The sequence below is a fragment of the Anastrepha obliqua genome, chromosome 6 (genome assembly GCF_027943255.1).
Source record: "Anastrepha obliqua isolate idAnaObli1 chromosome 6, idAnaObli1_1.0, whole genome shotgun sequence".
Taxonomy (NCBI): Eukaryota; Metazoa; Arthropoda; class Insecta; order Diptera; family Tephritidae; genus Anastrepha; species Anastrepha obliqua.
This window is the reverse complement of record NC_072897.1, coordinates 16389627-16397126: the sequence shown is the minus strand read 5'-3', so window position 1 is coordinate 16397126 and position 7500 is coordinate 16389627. Positions and strand designations below refer to the sequence as shown.

Sequence of the window (7500 nt, the reverse complement as noted above, 5' to 3'; positions counted from 1 at the left end):
AGGTCAAGAGGAGGCGCACCTAACAACACCTGCAATGCATCCGTACTCACTGTACGGCATACAGGCATGCAGGCAAGCATCATAATGCGCTGGCACGCCATCAGATGACGTTTGCCAACCGACTTTAAAGCCGATTCGTACCATACAGCGGCACCATAAGTGGCACAGGCCACGAATAGGCCCCGATATACGGTGCGAACCGCACGCCGGCTAAGGCCCCAGTCAAATCTGACCACGCGCCGAACTTGCCCAACAGTTGCCTGCAGCCGCTCCCTCAACAATACTAAGTGTGGAGTAAAACACATCCTTTCACTCATAGCTAACCCCAGGTATTTGACTTGCGTCACATACCTAATCCCTATCCCATTCAAACGTACAATCGGTGGACGACTCGGGGACAATCTGCCCTTAAGTAGATAGGGACAGTAGGAATCTCGTTAATCCATTCATGCGCGTCACTAATTAGATGACGAGGCATTTGGCTACCTTAAGAGAGTCATAGTTACTCCCGCCGTTTACCCGCGCTTACTTGAATTTCTTCACTTTGACATTCAGAGCACTGGGCAGAAATCACATTGTGTCAACACCCGTTAGGGCCATCACAATGCTTTGTTTTAATTAGACAGTCGGATTCCCCAAGTCCGTGCCAGTTCTGAATTGATTGTTAATTGATAATCGTTATAATTTAAAAGGAATATATATCGAATGATATAATTCCTTAAAAATTTTAGCAAGAAAGTTCCACAATTGGCTACGTAACTACTATCCGGGGAACAAGAATCGTAATTCTCTATTTACCCAGAACGAGTACATAAACCATGGTATTGCTTCCCAATCAAGCCCGACTATCTCAATCTTCAGAGCCAATCCTTATCCCGAAGTTACGGATCTAATTTGCCGACTTCCCTTACCTACATTATTCTATCGACTAGAGACTCTTCACCTTGGAGACCAGCTGCGGATATTGGTACGGCCTGTTGAGAAGTTTGCGTGACCCCACCATAAATTTTCAAGGTCCGAGGAGAAAATATCGACACAACAGTAAATGTCATGCTCTTCTAGTCCATCTACCATATCTCTCTTCGAAAGACTTCCATGGTAGTACGACTATAAAACAGAAAAGAAAACTCTTCCGATATCTCTCGACGGCTTCTTTATGGTCGTTCCTGTTGCCAGGATGAGCACAAGGCCCATTTTTAATAACAAACGGATACTCAACAGGTTACGGAATTGGAACCGTATTCCCTTTCGTTCAAAATAATTCAAGTATTTTAATTATTTTTAAATATATTTTTATTAATATTTTTTTTTATTAAAAACTTGAAAATTTTCGGCTTTCGCCTTGAACTTAGGACCGACTAACTCGTGATCAACCACTGTTCACACGAAACCCTTCTCCACTTCAGTCCTCCAAGGTCTCATTCGATTATTTGCTACTACCACCAAGATCTGTACCAATAGCGGCTCCATGCAGGCTTACGCCAAACACTTCTAAGCACACTATTGTACCCTCCTACTCACTAAAGTTTCAAAATTTATAAATCAATCGAAATTGTTTTATAAATCATCTACTTTAGCGGTAATGTATAGGTATACAACTTAAGCGCCATCCATTTTAAGGGCTAGTTGCTTCGGCAGGTGAGTTGTTACACACTCCTTAGCGGATTACGACTTCCATGTCCACCGTCCTGCTGTTTTAAGCAACCAACGCCTTTCATGGTATCTGCATGAGTTGTTAATTTAGGCACCGTAACATTACGTTTGGTTCATCCCACAGCGCCAGTTCTGCTTACCAAAAGTGGCCCACTGGGCACATTATATCATAACCTCAACCTTCATATCAAGAAAGGTGAGGTTCTTACCCATTTAAAGTTTGAGAATAGGTTAAAATCGTTTCGACCCTAAGGCCTCTAATCATTCGCTTTACCAGATAAGATTATTTTATATAATTTTTAAATGCACCAGCTATCCTGAGGGAAACTTCGGAGGGAACCAGCTACTAGATGGTTCGATTGGTCTTTCGCCCCTATACTCAATTCTGACAATCGATTTGCACGTCAGAACTGTTTCGGTCTTCCATCAGGGTTTCCCCTGACTTCAACCTGATCAAGTATAGTTCACCATCTTTCGGGTCACAGCATATATGCTCAAGGTACGCTCCAGTTAGAGGTATAAATAATAATAAATTATCATTATACATAACTATATGGAACGCCCCGGGATTGAATTAATTGACTATTTATTAAAAAATAGACTAAAAATTAATCCCATTATATTTAAGTTAAGTTAATTATGCCATTAAGTTTAATATAACTCAATGACTTGCACATATGTTAGACTCCTTGGTCCGTGTTTCAAGACGGGTCCCGAAGGTATCCTGAATCTTTCGCATTGTTAATCATATAAATGCATACAAATAAATATTAATATCATAGATATTAAATTTTTTGTAAAATTCAAAAAATGAATTTTAGCATTATATATAATAAAATCTATCAACACTTTATCAAATCATTAGTATTTATTTTATGTTAATATGCTTAAAAAGCAAATTAATTTAAATAAACTTAATATCACCAATGATCTTTTGATAAATACTTTATTATGTTAATAGATTACAATGTCCTTATATGAAAAAAATGCACATTATTTTTTTAATTATTTAATGATGAATTTTTCATAATGGATATTCAGGTTCATCGGGCTTAACCTCTAAGCAGTTTCACGTACTATTTAACTCTCTATTCAGAGTTCTTTTCAACTTTCCCTCACGGTACTTGTTTACTATCGGTCTCATGGTTATATTTAGTTTTAGATGGAGTTTACCACCCACTTAGTGCTGCACTATCAAGCAACACGACTCTTTGGAAATATCTTTCTAGTAATCATTAACGTTATACGGGCCTGGCACCCTCTATGGGTAAATGGCCTCATTTAAGAAGGACTTAAATCGTTAATTTCTCATACTAGATATTAAGATATTCCATACACTGCATCTCACATTTGACATATAGACAAAGTGACTTAGTGCTGAACTATTTTCTTTTCGCTCGCCGCTACTAAGAAAATCCTTGTTAGTTTCTTTTCCTCCCCTCATTAATATGCTTAAATTCAGGGGGTAATCCCATATGAGTTGAGGTTGTTTTAATATTCTTTTTTTATCTTCTCACAATTTAATAAAAAAATTATACCATCTTTTCATCTCTATTTTTCTTTTCTCCTTTTATATATTGTAAATATATAAAAATAATAATAATGTAAAATGAGGCAATCCTAGAATAAAAAATTTAATTTTTATGCTAGACATTCCTCCTTTTAATTACATATATAAATTATTATTTTATATATATATATAAATAATATGAAAATTTTTTGTAAAGAATACTTAGATTCAATATTTTCATCATTTCATTTTATTTGAGAGGATTTTTTTTTTAAAGAATATATAATAAATAAAATTCATTATATATCTTTATTTTTTTTGCTATTAATATTATGAATTATTTAAAATCCAATAATATACACATTTGCTTAAATTCAATTATTTTTATAAAAGAATAAGCAACTTATTTAGCATAGTCTTACAACCCTCAACCATATGTAGTCCAAGCAGTACTTTAAAATTGAATTTAATGTACATAACAGCATGGACTGCGATATGCGTTCAAAATGTCGATGTTCATGTGTCCTGCAGTTCACACGATGACGCACAGTTTGCTGCGTTCTTCATCGACCCATGAGCCAAGTGATCCACCGCTTAGAGTATTTTTTTATTTATTTTTATTTATAACAAATGTCAATTTTTTTTTGCATATATTAATTGAAAGAGTAAAATTAAATAATATTAATAATATATAAATTGATTTTCTTTCAATAATATATATCAAATATATTTAACTCTAAACATTTTTATTAAGTTGCGAATGTCTTAGTTCAACAATAATACAGTGGTGGTATTTATTATGATTCAATTATTTTGTATTTTTTTAATCATTTTATGTATATATAATAATATAATAAATATATACCACTTTTGTTATTGTGAACAAATTAACTTATCATTCAATCAAATGAATAATAAGTACAACTTTTTATTTTCATGTTTAAAGGTTTTTAAAAGAAAAAAATAAGAAAAAACATTACAAAATGTACCATCATATATTATATTTAATATGATATAATTGATGGATCACAAATTGAATGAAAAAGAATAAAAAGAATTATGGATTCAAAATAATTATATAAATTTTTTTTTTTTTCTTTTTTTTTTTTTTTTTTTTTTTTTTTCTTTTTGTTCGTTTGTTTGCTTGTCTGTTTGTTTGTTTGTTTGTTTGTTTTTCTTACGGATATGGAACACAATAATGATCCTTCCGCAGGTTCACCTACGGAAACCTTGTTACGACTTTTACTTCCTCTAAATAATCAAGTTCGGTCAACTTTTGCGAAACAACCGTGACACACGAGGCGTCACAGTGATCACGTCCGGAGACCTCACTAAATAATTCAATCGGTAGTAGCGACGGGCGGTATGTACAAAGGGCAGGGACTTAATCAATGCGAGTTAATAACTCGCACTTACTGGGAATTCCAAGTTCATGTGAACAGTTTCAGTTCACAATCCCAAGCATGAAAGTGGTTCAGCGGTTTACCCGGACCTCTCGGTCTAGGAAATACACGTTGATACTTTCATTGTAGCGCGCGTGCAGCCCAGGACATCTAAGGGCATCACAGACCTGTTATTGCTCAATCTCGTTACTGCTAGACGCAATTTGTCCATTTAAGAAGCTAGTGTCCTTATAATGGGACAAACCAACAGGTACGACTCCACTTATATAAACACATTCAAACACTTGTACATTCAAGATGTACGCATGAAAGAAGGCTATATAAGTTTCAACATCATAATCCTGAAAGCATCTATTTAATATATTTGAGTCTCGTTCGTTATCGGAATTAACCAGACAAATCACTCCACGAACTAAGAACGGCCATGCACCACCACCCATAGATTCGAGAAAGAGCTATCAATCTGTCTTACACGCTTATGTTCGGACCTGGTAAGTTTTCCCGTGTTGAGTCAAATTAAGCCGCAGGCTCCACTCCTGGTGGTGCCCTTCCGTCAATTCCTTTAAGTTTCAGCTTTGCAACCATACTTCCCCCGGAGCCCAAAAGCTTTGGTTTCCCGGGAAGCGACTGAGAGAGCCATAGTAGTAGCTACACCCAATTGCTAGCTGGCATCGTTTATGGTTAGAACTAGGGCGGTATCTGATCGCCTTCGAACCTCTAACTTTCGTTCTTGATTAATGAAAACATCTTTGGCAAATGCTTTCGCTTAAGTTAGTCTTACGACGGTCCAAGAATTTCACCTCTCGCGTCGTAATACTAATGCCCCCAAACTGCTTCTATTAATCATTACCTCTTGATCTAAAAACCAATGAAAGTAGAACAGAGGTCTTATTTCATTATTCCATGCACAAAATATTCAGGCATTTGGAGCCTGCTTTAAGCACTCTAATTTGTTCAAAGTAATTGTACCGGCCCACAACAACACTCGATGAAGAGCACTGAAGTAGGTTTAAATAGGAGGAATATATAAAAAATACATTGTATTAATTATATATAAGAACTCCACCGGTAATACGCTTACATACATAAGGTAATGTACATACCACAATATATAGTTGTACTACCCGTATGAAGCACAAATTCAACTACGAACGTTTTAACCGCAACAACTTTAATATACGCTATTGGAGCTGGAATTACCGCGGCTGCTGGCACCAGACTTGCCCTCCAATAGGTCCTTGTTAAAGGATTTAAAGTGTACTCATTCCAATTACAGGGCCTCGGATATGAGTCCTGTATTGTTATTTTTCGTCACTACCTCCCCGAACTGGGAGTGGGTAATTTACGCGCCTGCTGCCTTCCTTAGATGTGGTAGCCGTTTCTCAGGCTCCCTCTCCGGAATCGAACCCTGATTCCCCGTTACCCGTTGCAACCATGGTAGTCCTAGATACTACCATCAAAAGTTGATAGGGCAGACATTTGAAAGATCTGTCGTCGGTACGGGACCATACGATCTGCAAGTTATCTAGAGTTCAACCAATTTAACGATCAAATGATCGCTTGGTTTTAGTCTAATAAAAGCACACGTTCCATAAGGTCCGTGTTTATATTGCATGTATTAGCTCTAGAATTACCACAGTTATCCAAGTAACTGTTAACGATCTATGGAACCATAACTGATATAATGAGCCTTTTGCGGTTTCACTTTTAATTTGTTTGTACTTAGACATGCATGGCTTAATCTTTGAGACAAGCATATAACTACTGGCAGGATCAACCAGAATAATATTTTTATTTATATATTTTTCTTTGTTTTTCATATTTGAAAATTTCATAAATTACGGTGTATATAAAAAGTAAAGGGGCGACCCCCCTTTAGCTTTTCTTATCAAAATTCAAAAACCGTTTTTTATGAAAAAGAATTTTCGTTCTCTATATTATATATTTTATATAAAAATATAAGAACGATATTTCTTCTTAATATTTGCCAATTTTCAAATAATTTATCATTCTTAATAACATTTTACTTTTTTTTCAAATGCATTTTTAATGTAATAATTTCATATATTACATAATTTTTCTCTTTGAATTGAAATTAATAATTTCATAATTCTATTTTTTAATCATAAATATATATGATTGAAAAAATTTTCTCCTCTTTTCCTTTGTTTAAAATTTAATTTTTCTTATAAATTTTTGTTTTTCTTATTTTTTTCTCTTCATCATCTGTTTAATTTCCTGTATTTATACAAGAAACAAACAGTTGAGGATAATTTCTATGTAATGCTAGTATAGAATATAAAATTTTGAATTCAAAAATTTATTTCTATTTAAACTAACTATAGAAAACCAGGAATAAAATACAATAACACCAATATGCCATAACATGTTAGTATAGAATATAGATTCTTCATATATGTATATATATTCGAAAATTTTTTCTATTTAAACTAACGTATGGAAAACCAGGAATAAAATCATAATATTACCAGTTTAATATGGCTCAAATTCGAGTTTCATATAGTTATGATTCGATTTATATGCTTCAATATCATTGGTTAGTTAACTTTTGATATTTTCATATTATATCACATGCCTTCACCGTGAGTGTTTTTTGCCATGCACACCTCACATTGTCAAAAATGTATGGGAAAAATTCATTTCAATACATTTCAGTTTGATTTGAAATGTCTTTATTATATATTTTAATGGCAATATGCCAAGGTTATATTCCATAAAATGTTAGTATAGAATATAGATTCTTCATATATGTATATATATTCGAGAATTTTTTTCTATTTAAACTAACGTATGGAAAACCAGGCATAAAATCACAATATTACCAGTTTAATATGGCTCAAATTCGAGTTTCATATAGTTATGATTCGATTTATATGTTTCAATATCATTGGTTAGTTAACTTTTGATATTTTC

At 34.0% G+C, this 7500-nt stretch overlaps 1 non-coding gene and 2 pseudogenes across 1 annotated transcript; all 3 read right to left on the bottom strand.

Moving 5' to 3' along the window:
* The window catches only part of LOC129251081 (large subunit ribosomal RNA), a 5460-nt pseudogene extending 2318 nt beyond the window's left edge, over positions 1-3142 (bottom strand).
* Positions 3143-3584: 442 nt separating this feature from the next.
* LOC129251018 (5.8S ribosomal RNA) lies at positions 3585-3765 on the bottom strand (annotated as a pseudogene).
* A 594-nt stretch (positions 3766-4359) lies between these two features.
* Positions 4360-6350, bottom strand: LOC129251065 (small subunit ribosomal RNA). The gene has a single exon (XR_008582898.1). It is a non-coding gene; the product is annotated as a small subunit ribosomal RNA (ribosomal RNA).
* Between the last annotated feature and the right edge of the window lie 1150 nt (positions 6351-7500).